Raw genomic sequence first — 20,605 nt, forward strand, 5'->3', positions numbered from 1 at the left:
TCGGGTGGTCATAGAAATTATGAGTAGCTGCCAAGGTGTTGTCTTCTTGTTGGAACTGCGGACACTCATCAGTGTAATGAGTATAATTAGCACATATTCCGCATACTCTTTGAGGAACTAACTGTTGACTTTGTTGTGATGAGGGGGCCTGAGGTTGTTGTTGATTTAGTTGTATCTGCTTCAGTAGGTTGGTCATCTCACATATAGCCTATGTGAAGGCAGTAGTCTCACTACTAGAGGAAACCTCTGCACCAGCCTTGGGGTGGTTGTTCCTGTGCCTGTGATTACGAGTGGACTCAGCTAAGTTGCTGATCAGTTGCCACGCTTCATCTGTGGTCTTGTACTTTTTCAAGGAACCATTACTTGCACCATCCAATGTAGTCTTGTCCTGAGGCTTCATGCCTTGAGTGAAGTAGTTGATCAACACCAATATGTCAATCATGTGATGGGGGTATGCGTCCAAAAGATTCTTGAAACGCTCCCAATACTCATAGAGAGTTTCTAATTCGCCTTGAACAATGCAGGAAATCTCTTTTCTCAATCTATCTGTAACTTCAGCTGGAAAGTATTTTTCCAAAAATTCTTTCCTGAGCGTCTCCCAGTTGATAACAGTCGCTTCAGGTTGGGAGTAGTACCACTCACTCACCTTTCCCTCAAGAGAAATTGGGAAGGTGATTAGCAGAATAGAAGTTTCATCTGCACCATGATGCCTAACAGTAGAACAGGCTGTTTGAAAATCCTTGAGGTGCTTGATAGGCTCCTGAGTAGGTAAGCCATGAAACTTGGGCATCAAGTTGATTAGCGCAGTCTTTAGTTTAAAATCTGCAGCCAGATTTGGGTGACGCACTTGATACGGTTGCAGAGTAAAGTCTGGGGCTCCAGCTTCCTGGAGAGTGATCCTCCTAGGTGCTGCTATGTTACCTGCATGTAAATCAACCGAATTAGTAGAAAAGGAGCTTGTTTCTTCCTCAGATGGCGCTTCGGATTCGCCCTCAGACGAGACAGGTGAATTGATAATAACCACTTCACCACCCTCAGAGGCTAACCTACGCCGAGCTCGCCTAATACGTGAAAGAGTTCTTTCAATTTCAGGATCAAATGCGGCTAAGCTCGGATCAGGCAACGAACGCGTCATTCAATAAAAGAAACATACAGCTCATGGTAATAAAAACAAAATAAAATACGCAAAAATTAAAAATATGTACACTAACTAATAATTTAGCACACAATTGCAACTCCCCGACAACGGCGCCAAAAATTGATGCGGGCAGAAATCGGCCAGTTAAGAAATTTATAATATAAGAATAGCGTTGTAAGTACAATTCTTAACCAGCAAAATCCGCTTATCAATTTAGAAGGGTTGTCACAAAATTAGAATAAAAATCCTAGGAGTATGAATCCCAGGTCGTCTCCCAACGAGTTGACAAAAGGGTGCTATCTTATTAACCAGGAGTTTTCCGAGAAATTTTGAGAGTTGAATAACAAGAAATAAATAAATGTAAATTAATACAATGAAAATTAAAAGAGATTTATGTATTCAAAATAAAAAGCCTTGACTGGGGAAATGATTAATTGGAAGTTCTTTCCTTGTTGAAATTCTCTCAAGTGTAGTATAAAGAGGTTGTTATTTTCACTTAATTAACCCTTACTAAATAAAGGAAAGTCAAGTGATTGAGCTAACTCTTATTCGCAAATCCTAGTACTCTCCCTTGGGAAAGTCAAGCGTTAGTAAATAGAGAATTAGCCAACAACTTCCAATTTAACTAATCACTTGAGCATTCCAACTCTAGGGTCTCCATTTAATCAACCCCCAAGTCAAGTTGGGAGTCTACTCCATTGACATAAAAATTACTTGCACAAAATTAAAAAGGGAATAGAAGGAAGTCATGATAGACAATAACTAAAAATTAATTAAAAGTAAAAGTAATCCTTTTGATGAGCGGATAATTTATACGCTTTTTGGCATTATTTTTAGGTAGTTTTTAGTATGCTTTAGTTACTTTTTATTATACTTTTATTAGTTTTTATGCAAAAATCACATTTCTGGACTTTACTATGAGTTTGTGTGTTTTTCTGTAATTTCAGGTATTTTCTGGCTGAAATTGAGGGACCTGAGCAAAAGTCTGATTTAGAGGCTGAGAAAAGACTACAGATGCTGTTGGATTCTGACCCTTCTGCACTTGAAGTGGATTTTCTAGAGCTACAGAATCCCAATTGGTGCGCTCTCAATTGCGTTGGAAAGTAGACATCTTGGGCTTTCCAGCAATGTATAATAGTCCATACTTTGCCCGATATTTGATGGCCCAAACTGGCGTCTAAATGCCAACCAGAGACCTTTTTGGCGTAAAACGCCAGAACTGGCACCAGAACTGGAGTTAAACGCCCAAACTGGCATCCAAGCTGGCGTTTAACTCTAGAAAAGGCCTATGCACGTGTAAAGCTCAATGCTCAGCCCAAGAACACACCAAGTGGGCTCCGGAAGTGGATTTCTGCACTATCTGCACTTAGTTACTTATTTTTTGTAATCCTTAGTAACTAGTTTAGTATAAATAGCACTTTTTACTATTATCTAAGGAGCTTGGAATATGACCTTGGGACTTTTATGTTATGTTTTGGAGGCTGGCCATTCAGCCATGCCTAGAACTTTTTCTCTTATGTAATTTCTACGGTGGAGTTTCTACACCTCATAGATTAAGGTGTGGAGCTCTGCTGTTCTTCATGAAGTAATACAAGTACTATTGTTTCTCTTTGTTCACGCCTACTTCTTCTCCAAGATATACTCTCGTACTTAATTCAGTTAAGTCAGAAACTTTCATGAACACTTAATCTTCAAAGCATGATTTCTTCTTAACTAAAACTCAAATCAAAACTCTGATTTCACCAAAATGATCCTCTCTTCTTCCTCTACATAACCATATAACATATCAAGGATGGAAATAAGGTGATATGGATGTCTCCCCCCCTCTTCAATTCGGTTTTCAAGGAAACATGCTTAAACATGTGTTTTCTTGATGTTCTTCCTTAGATCTCTTGCTTAGCTTGACTTGTGAACTAAGAATCTTCAATTCCCAGCACGTTTAAGGTGAGAAATCCCTTCCTAACATGTTGATTAAGGTTTGGTCAGTTGAGGTTTTTTGGATTCAAAGTTGTTCTTGATGTGTTTTAGGAGGAAAAAGTGCTTTAAGAACACTTCAACGAGTAACCAGATTTGGAGCAGCAAATCAAGGTAGGGTTTGATGAAATTAATCTTGATTAGTTATGTTTGAGATGTGTGATTATGATATGGTTTGGTTATGATTGAAATTGATTGCTTATCTGATTTATTCTTGGTGAAATTTTGTTGAAATTTTAATGAAATTTGATGATATTCAACTTTGAATTTATGTTCTTCATGGCTTCTGGAAAAACGAATCCTAACCCTTAAATTGGGGTTGAATTTGTGTTTAAATTAATTAGAAAATAAGGGGCTTTGGTGGCTTCAATTTTATTATGAATTATGGTAAAAATCGGTTTGCTGAAAAGACTAAAAAACGGATGAAAACAGAGAAAGAATCTGAAGAATTTACGAAAAATACTTTGAGTGTGGTGAAGAACATTGAAGAACACCTTTTAGATCTTAAAAAGAGCAAGTTTGTAATTATTTTGGGGTTTGAGGGGTTACTTGGTAATTTCTGAAAGTTAGGGTGGTTAAAGTAGAAATATTAAAAGTTACGGGTGGTAAAAAGTGAATTTTAAAGGTTAAAAGTTAAAGTGGGGTAATTTTCAAAAATTTAATGATAAAATAATAAATAATAATAAAAAATTAAATAATAATATTTAATTAAAAATAATATTTTAATAAAAATAATAAAATAATGCGAAAAAGGTAGTTTTTCGTAAAACTTTTAGAAAGACAACTTTAAACTCAGAATATCATAATCACCTTCATAAAACACTTAGGGAGTGTTAAAAACATATTAGTGAGGCAAAGACAAAGGAAAGATAAAAAGTTAAAGAAGAGATAAAAATCAAAGGAAAAGTCTGTAAAGTTTTAATAACAGGAAAACAGACAGAGATTAGTAAACGAACTAGGGCAACATAGTTAGTCCTTGAGTTGCGGCTAGGATTAGGTATTATATGAAAGGTTAAACTGTTTCAGTATAGACTTAATGAACCTATATTTGGGACAGACTTGTATCATACTTGGTTGTGCATTTTCTCTATTATGATTGTTGTATGAATGTATGCTTTCTTTGCTTGTATTTTATTCTCTGTCTCTGTGTTCTATTTTCTTGTATTCTTCTGTTTGTGTTCTGTTTTCTATTTTCTCTACTTCCTCTATTTATCTATCTTCTATTAACTGTTTCTCTATATTCTGTTATTCGCTTGCCAAACAACACGAAATTAATGAACGTAACTAATAACCCCGGCCCTACTAAGAACTCCCCAGTTCTTACCCCTTCTCTCTCCTTTCCCCCTCAGATGGTAGCAAGAGTACCCTTCCGTAGTTCGTTGATGATCGTTCCGCAAAAAGGACTCCGCTCTATGTAGTCTTATAAGTCTAGAGTGCTCTATTACCTGTTTATATGTATATACTGTGAGACCAGCCAACGTCTACACCCCGTTTGTATGCAAACTTTTACTTAAATCCTGTGTACGAGACTCCTGTTATGTGGCTACTTGATAAGATACCAGAGGAACGTTGATACGCACAAAACTTGTCTCTCAACAAATTTTCTTCGGCAAGTGTACCGAATTTTTCGTCAAGTAAAAACTCACAATAGAGTGAGGTCGAATCCCACAGAAATTGATTGATCAAGCAATTTTAATTAGAGGAATGTTCTAGTTGAGCGAACTAGAATTTGATTTGAGATTTGCAGAAAATTAAATGGTGGGAAAGTAAATAGCAGAAACAGTAAATGCTAGAAATAAAGAGCTGAATGTAAATGGCGGAAAGTAAATTGCAGAATCTTAAACAGGAATGGGGTAATTGCTCATAAAAGTAAATGGCAGAAATTAAAGAGAATGGGTAAGATCAGAAATGGGGAGTTCATTGGGCTCAGGAGATGTTGCATTCTTCGGATCAAGTTCATTTTCATCTCTTCCTCAATCAATGCATTCATTGATCTCCATGGCAATCTTAAGTGATCGAATTCCAATTTCTTGGTAATTCAATCTCTCAAATCTTGATCAATAGCCAATTCTTTGGTCAATTGCTCATGATAAGAGATGAAGTATGGTCACTGATTATACCACATGCATTTTCCAAATCAAGTGTTGGTAGGATTATAGTCACATATCCATCCAAACCCAATTTGGTCCAGCATGAGAAAGCATTTCTAGCATGATCTCTTTATTCCTCTTTCAAGGTTCAGAAGAGATCCAAGTATGAATAGCTTCTTTTCCAAGATAACTACCCAATTGGATGAAGATCGAAAGCTTTCTAGTAAAATCAAGAGAAAAGATAGAAGAAGGAGAATGAAAACTAATATTGATCCATCAAATTACAACAGAGCTCCCTAACCCAATGAAAGGGGTTTAATTGTTCATAGCTCTGAAAAATGAAAACCAAGATGGAGAATACATGATGAAAGTAAAACTAGAAGTGCAGAGAAAGTAAAATACAGAGAGTAGTTCAATGCCAAAGGCTCCCTAAAATTTCCAACTCCCTTACTAATTCAAAGCTACTCCTATATATACTACTCTTCTCATCTTCTAGTTAGCTCTTCAAGTCTTGGGTATGGGCCTCTGAATCTTGAGTTTGAAGCAGTTATCCTTTTCATTGGGCTTAGCTTTGCTTGCAGAGAGAAAAGGTGAAGTAGGCAGGGACTTTGACTCAGGACGTTAGTGGTGTCAACGTTAAGTGAAAGTGTGGGTTCGAGAACGTTAGTGACAATCACCTTTTTCACTAACATTCCTAACCCAAATATGATCACGTTGACTTCAACGTTAGTGGCACTAACGTGACCACTAACGTTGCCTCTTGGTCCTTCGCACACGTTATTGGGACTTACCTTTCCCAATAACGTGGAGAGTCCTCCCTTGTCTCTACGTTAGAGTCCACGTTAACTAGGTTAACGTGGCTTCTAACGTAGCAGTGCCAATTCTTTAAGAACGTTAGTGACACTTACCTTTGTCACTAACGTTCCAATGTGCCCCTTTTCCACGTTAGAGTCCACGTTAACTAGGTTAACATGGCTTCTAACGTAGTAATGCTAGCCATCCCCAACGTTAGTGACAAAGGTGAGTGTCACTAACGTTGGCTCATCATCTCTTTATCCACGTTAGCTTCCACGTTAACCAAGTTAACGTGGGAGTTAACGTTGCTCATGGTGGCTCTTGGTGGTTCACCCCAATGTTAGTGACAAAGGTAAATGTCACTAACGTTGGCTATCAATTGCTCTCTCCACGTTAGCTTCCATGTTAACTAAGTTAACGTGGGAGTTAACGTGGCTTATGGAGGCTTGGCCAACGTTAGTGACAAAGGTGAATGTCACTAACATTGGCTTCTCTTTTGCTTCTTAACGTTAGAGTCCACGTTAACTAAGTTAACGTGGCAACTAACGTGGCCAATTATGAGCTTAGTCCAACGTTAGTGACAAAGGAGAGTGTCACTAACGTTGGCCTTGTTGTCTTCTTCCACGTTAGAGTTCACGTTAACTTAGTTAACGTGACTCTTAACGTGGGCTTATGATGGCTTCGAGGGCGTTTTTGGCGATTACCTTTCTCATTAACTTTCCAAGTTAGCACCCATTCCACGTTAAAGGTCACGTTAGTCCACGTTAGTGGGACTAACGTGACTGCTAACGTGGTTCTTCTTTGCTTCCTTTGTCCTGAAATCAAGCAACAAAGTGCATCAAAGTTCTAGTCCAAGTCATGAGTCATGCATCATCCAATTTGTCATATAATTCATGCAAAATTCTCATGAAATCATGTAAAGTGCACAATGTATGCTTGAATCAAGATGTAAGTGAATATCTACCCAAAACTAGCTTATTTTCTAAGAAAATGCATGAAACTACCTTAAAAACAGTAAAGAAAAGGTCTATGAAACTGGCCAAAATGCCCTGGCATCACACGTCATATGGCAATGTCTGATCGTGCAGAGGAGTAGTAGATGATGTCCCATCTTTTGATGACATTTGACCTGACTCGAGTTTTGAAGACCTAGAACATACTTTCCCTCGCTTTAGTAGTTTAGAGGGACAGGTGAGTATAGATCCTAGGCTAGCCTGGGTGCCAATTTAGGGACTTCTTGTACAGGTCAGGGCCTGGGATGTTGTATGTATATATATGTATATAGTTATTATCTAGCTATATCTAGGGGTGTTCTAACTAAAAGTCTATACTCTAATAAAGGCTGTTTCACGAAATGTTATCAACTGTTTGAAATGTATTTATGTGTGGTTGTTTATAACCGTTTTATCTGTTATTAGTTGTGAATTGATTATGAATGAATCCGTCTATTAACCCAAATGTTTTCAAAAAAAAAGTACCTCATAAAATAACTATATTTTTAACAATGAATTACGCTCATATAATAAATAATAGGTAATAATTAGGAGGACAAGTTGGTAGCGCTCAGTTTCCGGTATGATCTAGACATACTGAAAATTGGGTCATTTCAATTTGGTATCAGAGCAGTTCGTTCCCAGTAGAGCCTGGGGAGTGGACTGACTATGCTTTACTGCATACTCTGCTTGTGTGTCTCATGCTGTTTGGGTATCTTCAAGATACATTTGGCATGAATGTCTATGAGCACTCATTTTGGGAATGTTTGTGCTTAACTTGAGATATTAAGAATGATCACCTTAATATTGATTGTTGTAACATCCCTTCCAACAAAATACCTTGCTTAAGTCAGGGTATTTCTACTAGAAAGAACGTTGCATGACCTTTTCCAATATTAACTACTTAATTACTGAGCCTTTGTATCGATTTCGCGTTTCAGTTTTAAGAAAATGCTAGAAAACTTTGTTTTTATTTATTAAAGACATGTATCAAGGATAAACATTGCAAATAATAAGAACAATCACATAAGTATTACTAATAGTAATTATTATACATAAGAAGTCATATAAACCCAGATACAACACCTACCCCTCTGTTAAAATAAAACCTCAAAGGACCAGAGTGAGGGGACTCTATGAAAGCAATTAAAACCATAAAGAAAGCCTACTAATTGCTTGCAGCTTCATATTGCATCTTCAAACCTGTGTCACTGAAAGGGTGGAAAATTTGGGGGTGAGAACCAAACCACATGTTCTCAGTAGAGGTCGAGAATGCCGTGAAAGTAAAGAATAAAGCGCAAATAGTTAATTTCATTCAGAGACATCTAAAAGAAAATTAACCTTCTTTAAAAGCATTAGTTAATTATTCAAAATCCTAGAACCATATTTTCTTTATAAAACTCTTAAAAATTTCCTAGACTGTATGAATGACCAACCTGTTCCAAGCATAGGTTCATTAAGTCTATGCTGAACCAGTTTGATTTTTCATACTTTACTAGACCATATCATAAAAGAAGTTACCTACGCGGTATAAATGATCATCCTGCTCCAAGCATAGGTTCATTAAGTCTATGCTGAACCAGTCAGATACTTTATACAAAACTAGACCTCAAACGTACCAGTCACGGCCTTAGGCCCAAACAACTCAATCAACACCCATTTCACCACAATCCAGCCAATCAGTTACAAACATAAGTAATGAGGTTCAAACACAATCAAGAGCAATTACATCAAGTATAGCAACTAGCAGTTAAACAGAATTATTCACGTAGGCAAACCAATTACAATATACACACCCAAACAATATCACATAGATGCATATGATGCATGTCTAGTCCTAGTGCAGGCCATGAGCTCATGTGTCGGTTAGCAGCTGCCTTCCCGACATTTATCCGGTCACGAGTTCACAATTTCCTGGATACGATTTTCCATTAAAATAAATGCGCATATAATTATTAGCAGCTCTATTGAGACAGCCTCTGCTTTCTACTCGCAGGAAACATATACTCTTGGGAACGAAAAACTACTCTTGGGTTGCCTCAGGGCAACAAACAAATAAACAAACATCTCTTGGGTTGCATTAAGTAACAAACAAATAAATAATATCTCTTGGGTTGCATTAAGCAACAAATATATATATAATATCTCTTGGGTTGCCGCAAGCAACAAACAAACATCTCTTGGGTTGCATTAAGCAACAGATAATCATACAATAAGTACTTTACTCTTTCCTTTTTCTTTCTTAATTGCAATGACGCAAGCGGGACAAGACTCACGCCCTTGCCAACAATCCCGTATACCAAATAATATTTACTTAAAAGAATCATTGAAGTTATTATCATTAAATAAGCCTTAAATATTGATTTTTATTAAGTCCTTGTACTTTTATAAAAATTTGGACATAATCTCCTTTAAAAATAGGACTTAGCCACCCTTACGGGTTCCTTCTTTCTCAACATTTCATCAGCCTCTTTCAGCAGTTGCCACAGCAATATATATTCTCAAAAAACATTTGATAATAGTATAGAAAATCTATTTCTTAAATTCCATATCCAAAATAATTGCCAACACAACTTGGTAGCCTGATTTCTATTTTATTTTTAAAATATCAAATGAATTCGGAATCACGCAAACTTTATATCTATGTGACCGTCTCAGATTAAGCTTTCTATTAAATTAAAAATCATAATTTTTCGCTGACTCTAGCTTCGGGAATATAAGCAAAACCGTGACTGCTCTGCAGTGTTTTAAAATCAGAAGACAGCAGCAGCATACAACATTCGAAATTTCATATAAAATCCAAATTAAATCCAACTACCTTCAAAATTAATGTGGTTAAACATAACTCATCCAAATTTCTTTCTCAATTAGTTCCAGGGTCATACCATTTTTAATGAAGAAGTAACGTAGCTTCGAAATTAGATAATTCTCTGCAGAATTCTGTTTTACAAATTATTGAACACAACCTCTTCCTAGTCCCATAACTCACTTATTAAAACATGGAAAACCCTGAACTTTAAATCACATATGCTAAACATACTTAATTTTCACCTCCAATTGGTTGCATCTCAATATCTATCCAGGATCAAAAGTTAGAAACTCTCAAAGTTACTAAATTAAGAAAACAGAATCTGGCTTTTTCTGCATAATGCATTATACTTCAAAAATTCATATCTTTAAAACTACAAGTCCAATTGTTCTGAAATTTTACGGTATTAGAATAATAGAAATAAAGTTTTATTTAAAATTGGTTCCATTTCAAAATTCAAACTGCAGAATTTCCAATAGAGGAATCAAGTTGCTGCTGTGTTAAACGTTCTGCAGAAAAACCAGATTTGACATCCATAATTCAAAAATTTACCATAAATCATAAACTTAATGAAAAAGTCTCAAATTCACCAGTTCAACTCTCTATATTCCCAAGCTTAATCCAGACTTAGTTCCATGCAAATCTGATCATCATAGAATTAGTTATAGATTTTCAAAGTTTCTAATTTCATTTAAATTAGTGCAGAAAATCAGATTCACGACTTAACTTTGAAAAATCATAACTAATGTTCCAGTTAATATGAAACCTTCAAAATTAAATCTCAACAATCACACTTAATATAATTTACTTAACATTTAAATTCTCATCATTTCAGTCACTATAGAGCCACTGATTCAATTTCAAAGTTGCTGTTTAATTTCAAGAGAACCTGATTTTCAGTAAACCATTTTGTATTCAAAATCCAACCCTTCAATACCCCTCAAAACCAATTCCAAATCAACCACCAACCAAGTTCATTAATATTACAATATACCAAATAACAGCTCAGCGACAACAAATCCAACATTACCCATTAAAATTCAGAAATTCTCAACAATTAGTCATCAAACAATTCTCAATCCACATAATCAATCAATATCACTAATCAACAATTCCAAATCACAATCTCAACCATTCCAATCACAATTTCAGCCACAATTCAATATTCACATAATCAATCAATTACTCACAGCTATTAAATCTATTTGCAGTTATTCAATAAACCTTGTAGGCATTCTTAAATTGAAATCATTTAAACCCCCTACCTCGATTAGCTAAACCGGAAGGAATTAACCACGATAAACCTGTTCTTTTTGAATTCATAGTAGCAGCAACAATTCCAACATTATTGGGACGCGGCAGCAGCATCAACCATGATCACACTCCAACAACAACAATTTTGACAACTCCAGCAGAACACAGCAACACTAAAACAAAGGTATCGGCTACCGTAATTAAAATAAGAATATAGCAGAGAAACAAAATTCTAAATAGAACAAGAGTGGAAACATTACAGGATTATGAATGGAGGTTCAAAGTCAAAATGAAGAAGATGGCGCAACAGTTTGTCTTCTCTAGCGATGAGCTCCAATTGTGGCGATTTCAATGAATACAGTATAATTAGGAATATTAGAGGCCGAGACAGGATCATTTCAAAGCGACAATGGTTCAGAAATGGTAACTCTAATAGCTAGGACAGAATTGACTCACCCGCAACGATAGCGGCGACTAGGAATTCGAAAGACAAACCCTAGTACCAACGGCAGCGGCGCTGCCTCCTCCTAGTCGTCGTGTTCTCCTTCTTCCTGTACGCGTTCTACTTCGCTCATCACCTCGCTTCACACGGTGGCGTTCTCCTCCTGTAGTGACTTGAACGGCGGCGGCTATCCCAAACAGAGACAGCGACGTCGTCTCCCCTTCTCTCCACGCGCAGCAGCTCTGATCGATGATGGTAGCAGTGACGGATGCACGAGGATGACGAAGTCAAAGCCTTCTTGATCATCCCAGCGTCTTCCTCCTATTCGCTTACTCCCTGACTCCCGACTTCTCCATCTCCCCCTCTCGATCTCTCTTCTTCCCCCTTCGAGCTCCCCTTTCTCTCTTCACTGTTTCCTTCCTTTTCTCTGAACGTATGTAGTGTGCGTTTTGTGAAATTAGGGTATCAATTAGGAAATTTGTGATCTTAAATTAAATTAGATTTTGATTTGATAAATTAGGGAAAAATATATACAAATAATATAACAATTTTACAAAATATTCATGATAGGATAACAATTTAGAATTCAAATATAATGCTATAAAGATTACTTTTAAAACGCATGAGATTTTATCTATCAATCTATTAACGAGCTCAAATAATTATTTTTAATTTAAATCATAGATTAAATATATTAATCACATTTTTATAAAATGTAGTTTAAACTCAATATTCAATTATTCAAATTAAATGATATAATTTTTTATTATTTTTCTATCACCGAAACTTTAATTTCAATTTACAAAATATCTAATTATAATAAAATTACTTAAACTTTAAGTATTTATAAAAATCCATTTAATCATTCCTAATAAATTAATCTCAAAAAGCTCAAACTAATAAAATAAACCATAATTTATCCATAATAGAAATTATTTAAATTATATAATTTTCAAAATACATGAAATAACCAACTATAAAAATTTACACAAGAATATTAATTGAATTAACTCTAAATATTAGTAAACTAATTCAATTACTCTTAATTAATTAATTTATAAAATAAAATATCAAATTAATAAAATAAATCCTAACTTTTTTCTGGATAAAAGTTACTTAAATTAAATTATATAATTCTTTCTTATTTTTCAATTACTAAAATTATACAAAATATTTCATTATATAAAATTACATTAAGAATCTTAATTAGTTTAAAATGAAATTATCTCTGAATCTATTTAATTATTTCTAATAAAATAATTTTTAAAATTATAAAGTTTAAACTTAATAAAATAAAATCACAATGTATTCATAATTAGATTTTCAAAAATGCGGGATGTTACATTCTATCCAACTTACAAAAATTTTCGCCCTCGAAAATTGATATAAGATGAAGAAAAGATTTATATTCACATCCCCTTTTGAATATTTTAAAGATACCAAGAAAATCATATCACATAAACATAGAAGAAAATATACTAGGTAATGCAAGAGTTGATAAAATAACTTAACTCATGATAAATTTTGAAATCCAAAATCAAATAGGCATAATATTCGTTCAGAACTTTTAACAAAGCATGAGCACTTCCTTTCGTCGTCTCAAAACTCCACAACTCCTTATAACTTCGTATACTAACCAAATTCACTTTCCACACGCACAAATCGCGTCCCTAAGAACTAGCGTATATAAGGAATACGAAATATGAGAAAAGAAAGACAAACGGCACGAAAGGTTTATGCGAGAAATTGGAAGAATGCTCAAGTTCACAGTTGGACAAAGATGGTATTTCGCAAGGTTTTGAAGGAATACATGAGATCGTCAACAAACAAGGATATATATAAGCAATGAAATGGAGCATAAAGGGAGTTAATTCGAAGCTTAGGAAGAAATTTTGAATCGAACAGTTTCAATATGAACATCATTAGGGAAAATAGTACAACAATTTTGAACAACTTCAATTTGAAATAGAGGGAATTAGTTTATCTTTTTCAAAAGAATATATATAAATCTAACATTTTTCAAAGTACTAAATTTAGTATAAATAATATGTTATATCAATTTAATTTTCAAATCAAAACAAATCATGCATGGTTTGTAAATTAAAGCTTGTTGGGCACTAAGGGTAAAATATTTTCTTTAAAAATCTTGGAGGATTACTTAAGTACATAATTAGGTAAGGATAGCCATAGAATTATAATAAAGTTGGAAGAGAATCAGGTTCAATTCAAAGAATAAATTTTGAAATAAAATTTTCTATAAATCAATAAAAGATAAGTGGTATATCACAGATAAACAAGATTAAACTACATAAAGAAGCTTCAGAGTTTATGTAAGAAAGTCTAGGCTGAATTAAAAACAATCCCCTCAAAATTTAAGCAAGGGTTGTGGATACAATCAAGTAAGAAAAGATGTAAATTGAAATTTTTCTCGAAGAGAATCTGAAACAAGTACTCAAGAAGGAAATTTCAAGAAATAGTATGCTGCACCGAAATAATTCCGAATTCAGAGCAAGGAGCATAGAGTTTGTAAGGTAAAGATAAATGTTTCAAAAGATTCAAACAACAACCAGATACAGAGTCAAGCAAGGACGTGCACAAATGATAATACAAGGTTAGCAGGAAAGAGATCAGAAACTAGAAATTCTAATACAATTAATAGAGAAAGAGATAACACTAAGCACGAATAAAAAGCATACGTCGAAACGGAACTAATCTCTAGAATTTAGTTTCTAACGTCCCCAAAACCTCGTAATTCGCATTAACCTATCATTTCTATTTCGTCTATGATAACCCATTAGTGTTCCATATACATAAATCATTAGTATTAAGTTGGCCAAATTTGATACCATGAGGTATGCAATGGTAAACTAATAGCGTTAATCATCAGACAGTCATGTATATAAAACAAAAACTCTCGTCACCAAGACAAGTCTTAAGGCATGACAGACACTCAGAGTATGAAATGAAGCATAGTCAGTCCATTCCTAAGGCTCTAACAGGAATGAACTGCTCTGATACTATATTGTAACTTCCCTTCCAGCAAAACACCTTGCTTAAGTCAGGGTATTTCTACTAGAAAGAACGTTACGTGACCTTTTCCAATATTAACTACTTAATTTCTGAGCCTTTGTATCGATTTCGCGTTTCAGTTTTAAGAAAATGCTAGAAAATTTTGTTTTTATTTATTAAAGACATGTATCAAGGATAAACATTGCAAATAATAAGAACAATTACATAAGTATTATTAATAGTAATTCTTATACATAAGAAGTCATATAAATCCAGATACAACACCTACCCCTCTGTTAAAATAAAACCTCAAAGGACCAGAGCGAGGGGACTCTATGAAAGCAATTAAAACCATAAAGAAAGCCTACTAATTGCTTGCAGCTTCATATTGCATCTTCAAACCTGTGTCACTAAAAGGGTGGAAAATTTGGGGGTGAGAACCAAACCACATGTTCTCAGTAGAGGTCGAGAATGCCGTGAAAGTAAAGAATAAAGCGCAAATAGTTAATTTCATTCAGAGATATCTAAAAGAAAATTAACCTTCTTTAAAAGCATTAGTTAATTATTCAAAATCCTAGAACCATATTTTCTTTATAAAACTCTTAAAAATTTCCTAGACTGTATAAATGACCAACCTGTTCCAAGCATAGGTTCATTAAGTCTATGCTGAACCAATTTGATTTTTCATACTTTACTAGACCATATCATAAAAGAAGTTACCTACGCGGTATAAATGATCATCCTGCTCCAAGCATAGGTTCATTAAGTCTATGCTGAACCAGTCAGATACTTTATACAAAACAAGACCTCAAACGTACCAGTCACGGCCTTAGGCCCAAACAACTCAATCAACACCCATTTCACCACAATCCAGCCAATCAGTTACAAACACAAGTAATGAGGTTCAAACACAATCAAGAGCAATTACATCAAGTATAGCAACTAGCAGTTAAACAGAATTATTCACTTAGGCAAACCAATTACAATATACACACCCAAACAATATCACATAGATGCATATGATGCATGTCTAGTCCTAGTGCAGGCCATGAGCTCATGTGTCGATTAGCACCTGCCTTCCCGACATTTATCCGGTCACGAGTTCACGATTTCCGGGATACGATTTTCCGTTCAAATAAATGCGCATATAATTATTAGCAGCTCTATTGAGACAGCCTCTGCTTTCTACTCGCAGGAAACATATACTCCTGGGAACGAAAAATTACTCTTGGGTTGCCTCAAGGTAACAAACAAATAAACAAACATCTCTTGGGTTGCATTAAGTAACAAACAAATAAATAATATCTCTTGGGTTGCATTAAGCAACAAATATATATATATAATATCTCTTGGGTTGCATTAAGCAACAAATATATATATAATATCTCTTGGGTTGCCACAAGCAACAAACAAACATCTCTTGGGTTGCATTAAGCAACAGATAATCATACAATAAGTACTTTACTCTTTCCTTTCTCTTTCTTAATTGCAATGACGCAAGCAGGACAAGACCCACGCCCTTGCCAACAATTCCGTATACCAAATAATATTTTCTTAAAAGAATCATTGAAGTTATTATCATTAAATAAGCCTTAAATATTGATTTTTATTAAGTCCTTGTACTTTTATAAAAATTTGAACATAATCTCCTTTAAAAATAGGACTTAGCCACCCTTACAGGTTCCTTCTTTCTCAACATTTCATCAGCCTCTTTCAGCAGTTGCCACAGCAATATATATTCTCAAAAAACATTTGATAATAGTATAGAAAATCTATTTCTTAAATTCCATATCCAAAATAATTGCCAACACAACTTGGCAGCCTGATTTCCATTTTGTTTTTAAAATATCAAATGAATTCCGAATCACGCAAACTTGATATCCATGCGACCTTCTCACATTAAGCTTTCTATTAAACCAAAAATCATAATTTTTCGCTGACTCTAGCTTCGGAAATATAAGCAAAACCCTGACTGCTCTGCAGTGTTTTAAAATCAGAAGACAGCAGCAGCATACAACATTCGAAATTTCATATAAAATCCAAATTAAATCCAACTACCTTTAAAATTAATGTGATTAAAAATAACTCATCCAAATTTCTTTCTCAATTAGTTTCAGGGTCATACCATTTTTAATGAAGAAGTAACGTAGCTTCGAAAGTAGATAATTCTCTGCAGAATTCTGTTTTACAAATCATTAAACACAACCTCTTCCTGGTCCCATAACTCACTTATTAAAATATGGAAAACCCTGAACTTTAAATCACATATGCTAAACATACTTAATTTTCACCTCCAATTGGTTGCATCTCAATATCTATCCAAGATCAAAAGTTATAAACTCTCAAAGTTACTAAATTAAGAAAACAGAATCTGGCATTTTCTGCATAATGCATCATACTTCAAAACTTCATATCTTTAAAACTACAAGTTCAATTGTTCTGAAATTTTACGGTATTAAAATAATAGGAATAAAGTTTTATTTAAAATTAGTTCCATTTCAAAATTCAAACTGCAGAATTTCCAATAGAGGAATCAAGTTGCTGCTGTGTTAAACGTTCTGCAGAAAAACCAGATTTGACATCCATAATTCAAAAATTTACCATAAATCATAAACTTAATGAAAAAGTCTCAAATTCACCAGTCCAACTCCCTATATTCCCAATATTAATCCAGACTTAGTCCCACGCAAATCCGATCATCATAGAATTAGTTATAGATTTTCAAAATTTCTAATTTCATTTAAATTAGTGCAGAAAATCAGATTCACGACTTAACTTTAAAAAATCATAACTAATGTTCCAGTTAATATGAAACCTTCAAAATTAAATCTCAACAATCACACTTAATATAATTTACTTAACATTTAAATTCTCATCATTTCAGTCATTATAGAGCCACTGATTCACTTTCAAAGTTGCTGTTTAATTTCAAGAGAACCTGATTTTCAGTAAACCATTTTGTATTCAAAATCCAACCCTTCAATACCCCTCAAAACCAATTCCAAATCAACCACCAACCAAGTTCATTAACATTACAATATACCAAATAACAGCTCAGCAACAACAAATCCAACATTACCCATTAAAATTCAGAAATTCTCAACAATTAGTCATCAAACAATTCCCAATCCACATAATCAATCAATATCACTAATCAACAATTCTAAATCACAATCTTAACCATTTCAATCACAATTTCAGCCACAATTCAATATTCACATAATCAATCAATTACTCACAGCTATTAAATCTATTTGCAGTTATTCAATAAACCTTGTAGGCATTCTTAAATTGAAATCATTTAAACCCCCTACCTCGATTAGCTAAACCGGAAGGAATTAACCACGATAAACCTGTTCTTTTTGAATTCATAGCAGCAGCAACAATTCCAACATTATTGGGACGCGGCAGCAGCATCAACCATGATCACACTCCAACAACAACAATTTTGACAACTCCAGCAGAACACAGCAACACTAAAACAAAGGTATCGGCTACCGTAATTAAAATAAGAATATAGCAGAGAAACAAAATTCTAAATAGAACAAGAGTGGAAACATTACAGGATTATGAATGGAGGTTCAGAGTCAAAATGAAGAAGATGGCGCAACAGTTTGTCTTCTCTAGCGATGAGCTCCAATTGTGGCGATTCCAACGAATACAGTATAATTAGGAATATTAGAGGCCGAGACAGGATCATTTCAAAGCGACAATGGTTCAGAAATGGTAACTCTAATAGCTAGGACAGAATTGACTCACCCGCAACGACAGCGGCGACTAGGAATTCCAAAGACAAACCCTAGTAGCAACGGCAGCGGCGCTGCCTCCTCCTAGTCGTCGTGTTCTCCTTCTTCCTGTACGCGTTCTACTTCGCTCATCACCTCGCTTCACACGGTGGCGTTCTCCTCCTGTAGTGACTTGAACGGCGGCGGCTATCCCAAACAGAGATAGCAACGTCGTCTCCCCTGCTCTCCACGCGCAGCAGCTCTGATCGATGATGGTAGCAGTGACGGATGCACGAGGATGACGAAGTCGAAGCCTTCTTGATCATCCCAGCATCTTCCTCCTATTCCCTTACTCCCCGAATCCTGACTTCTCCATCTCCCCCTCTCGATCTCTCTTCTTCCCCCTTCGAGCTCCCCTTTCTCTCTTCACTGTTTCCTTCCTTTTCTCTGAACGTATGTAGTGTGCGTTTTGTAAAATTAGGGTATCAATTAGGAAATTTGTGATCTTAAATTAAATTAGATTTTGATTTGATAAATTAGGGAAAAATATATACAAGTAATATAACAATTTTACAAAATATTCATGATAGGATAACAATTTAGAATTCAAATATAATGCTATAAAGATTACTTTTAAAATGCATGAGATTTTATCTATCAATCTATTAACGAGCTCAAATAATTATTTTTAATTTAAATCATAGAGTAAATATATTAATCACATTTTTATAAAATGTATTTTAAAAGCAATATTCAATTATTCAAATTAAATGATATAATTTTTTATTATTTTTCTATCACCGAAACTTTAATTTCAATTTACAAAATATCTAATTATAATAAAATTACTTAAACTTTAAGTATTTATAAAAATCCATTTAATCATTCCTAATAAATTAATCTCAAAGAGCTCAAACTAATAAAACAAACCATAATTTATCCATAATAAAAATTATTTAAATTATATAATTTTCAAAATACATGAAATAACCAACTATAAAAATTTACACAAGAATATTAATTGAATTAACTCCAAATATTAGTAAACTAATTCAATTACTCTTAATTAATTAATTTATAAAATAAGATATCAAATTAATAAAATAAATCGTAACTTTTTTTAGTATAAAAGTTACTTAAATTAAATTATATAATTTTTTCTTATTTTTCAATTACTAAAATTATAAAAAATATTCCATTATATAAAATTACATTAAGAATCTTAATTGGTTTAAAATGAAATTATCTCTGAATCTATTTAATTATTTCTAATAAAATAATTTTTAAAATTATAAAGTTTAAACTTAATAAAATAAAATCACAATTTATTCATAATTAGATTTTCAAAAATGCGGGATGTTACAATTGTTTGGTGCAAACAAGACCTCAATGACTGTGAACAGGCATGGTTTAATCGAGTTCTGAACGACGAATCGATGCGAGGCACAGCTATCTTCATATCTATTATGATCTCTATGGTTTTGACTATGTGAGATTTGGGTGCTGCATGGAATGGACCGATCTCTTCATCAGGATGGATTGAAGGAAATAGACCTCTTGAAGATAGATTTCTTGCATGTGCTTGAAATTTTGAGGGTAAAATTTTTTTTTAAGAGGGTAGAATGTAACAACCCCGTTTTTCGAGTACGTGAGATCTTTTCTGAAGACATGGATTTCTCCAGAAGATCAGTAAGGGGAGAACCTCTGCTATATCATCAAGTATCTCAATCTTCATTGTCATTATGTCATCTTTAAGCTAGGACCTCTTTTGGGGCAAGCTCGATAACGCAATCACGAAGAACCTAGTTTTTAAACCGTATCGGGTAGGAGTTTTGATTCTGATTTTCTTAAATAGTCTCAGTTTGACGAACCGGACTCAATTCATGAGAGAAGAGAGATAATAGTATAATATTATCATTATATTAGTATTAAAAGCTTATTGAATGATATTATAGTTTTACCTGGTCAGTTTTAGTTGAAAATAGGAAATCGATTTAACCGGGTTCACAGTTTACTGGTGTAGCTTAACACCAACACTCCCTGATGATTTTAGCAATGCTAAGGTCTCATCATACATATTATATTCTCATAATAAATATGCTACTAGTGTCATTTATGCTAGTAGCTCAGAAATAATTTTTAGAGATGTTTTTACAAGTGTTCCGATACATCTAGTTTTAGTAGTTATACACCTGAGATATTTTAATATTATTTTAACCCACCTCCAAGCCAACCAATCACAACTCACCCTACATCCCCAAGACCTCCAAGGCTGTCTCATTTCATCATTTTGGCTGAAAATAAAAAGAGAGAAAAGAGAGAAACTTCTATGAACACTTAATCTTCAAAGCTTGATTTCTTCTGAACTAAAACTCAT

At 34.1% G+C, this 20,605-nt stretch overlaps 2 long non-coding RNA genes and 1 other non-coding gene across 3 annotated transcripts; 1 reads left to right on the plus strand and 2 right to left on the minus strand.

Moving 5' to 3' along the window:
• Positions 1-440: 440 nt before the first annotated feature.
• LOC148577565 (small nucleolar RNA R71) lies at positions 441-544 on the plus strand. The gene has a single exon (XR_015904578.1). It is a non-coding gene; the product is annotated as a small nucleolar RNA R71 (small nucleolar RNA).
• A 7,407-nt stretch (positions 545-7,951) lies between these two features.
• Positions 7,952-11,397, minus strand: LOC107632769 (uncharacterized). Its single transcript, XR_015902469.1, has 3 exons — positions 11,313-11,397; positions 11,064-11,225; positions 7,952-8,200 (listed from the first exon to the last, which is right to left on the minus strand). It is a non-coding gene; the product is annotated as an uncharacterized LOC107632769 (long non-coding RNA).
• A 3,390-nt stretch (positions 11,398-14,787) lies between these two features.
• LOC107632776 (uncharacterized) lies at positions 14,788-18,658 on the minus strand. Its single transcript, XR_001618709.3, has 3 exons — positions 18,067-18,658; positions 17,818-17,979; positions 14,788-14,913 (listed from the first exon to the last, which is right to left on the minus strand). It is a non-coding gene; the product is annotated as an uncharacterized LOC107632776 (long non-coding RNA).
• Positions 18,659-20,605: the final 1,947 nt, after the last annotated feature.

This window comes from Arachis ipaensis, chromosome B1, assembly GCF_059453495.1.
Source record: "Arachis ipaensis isolate K30076 ecotype BB chromosome B1, ASM5945349v1, whole genome shotgun sequence".
In the NCBI taxonomy this organism is placed as follows: domain Eukaryota; kingdom Viridiplantae; phylum Streptophyta; class Magnoliopsida; order Fabales; family Fabaceae; genus Arachis; species Arachis ipaensis.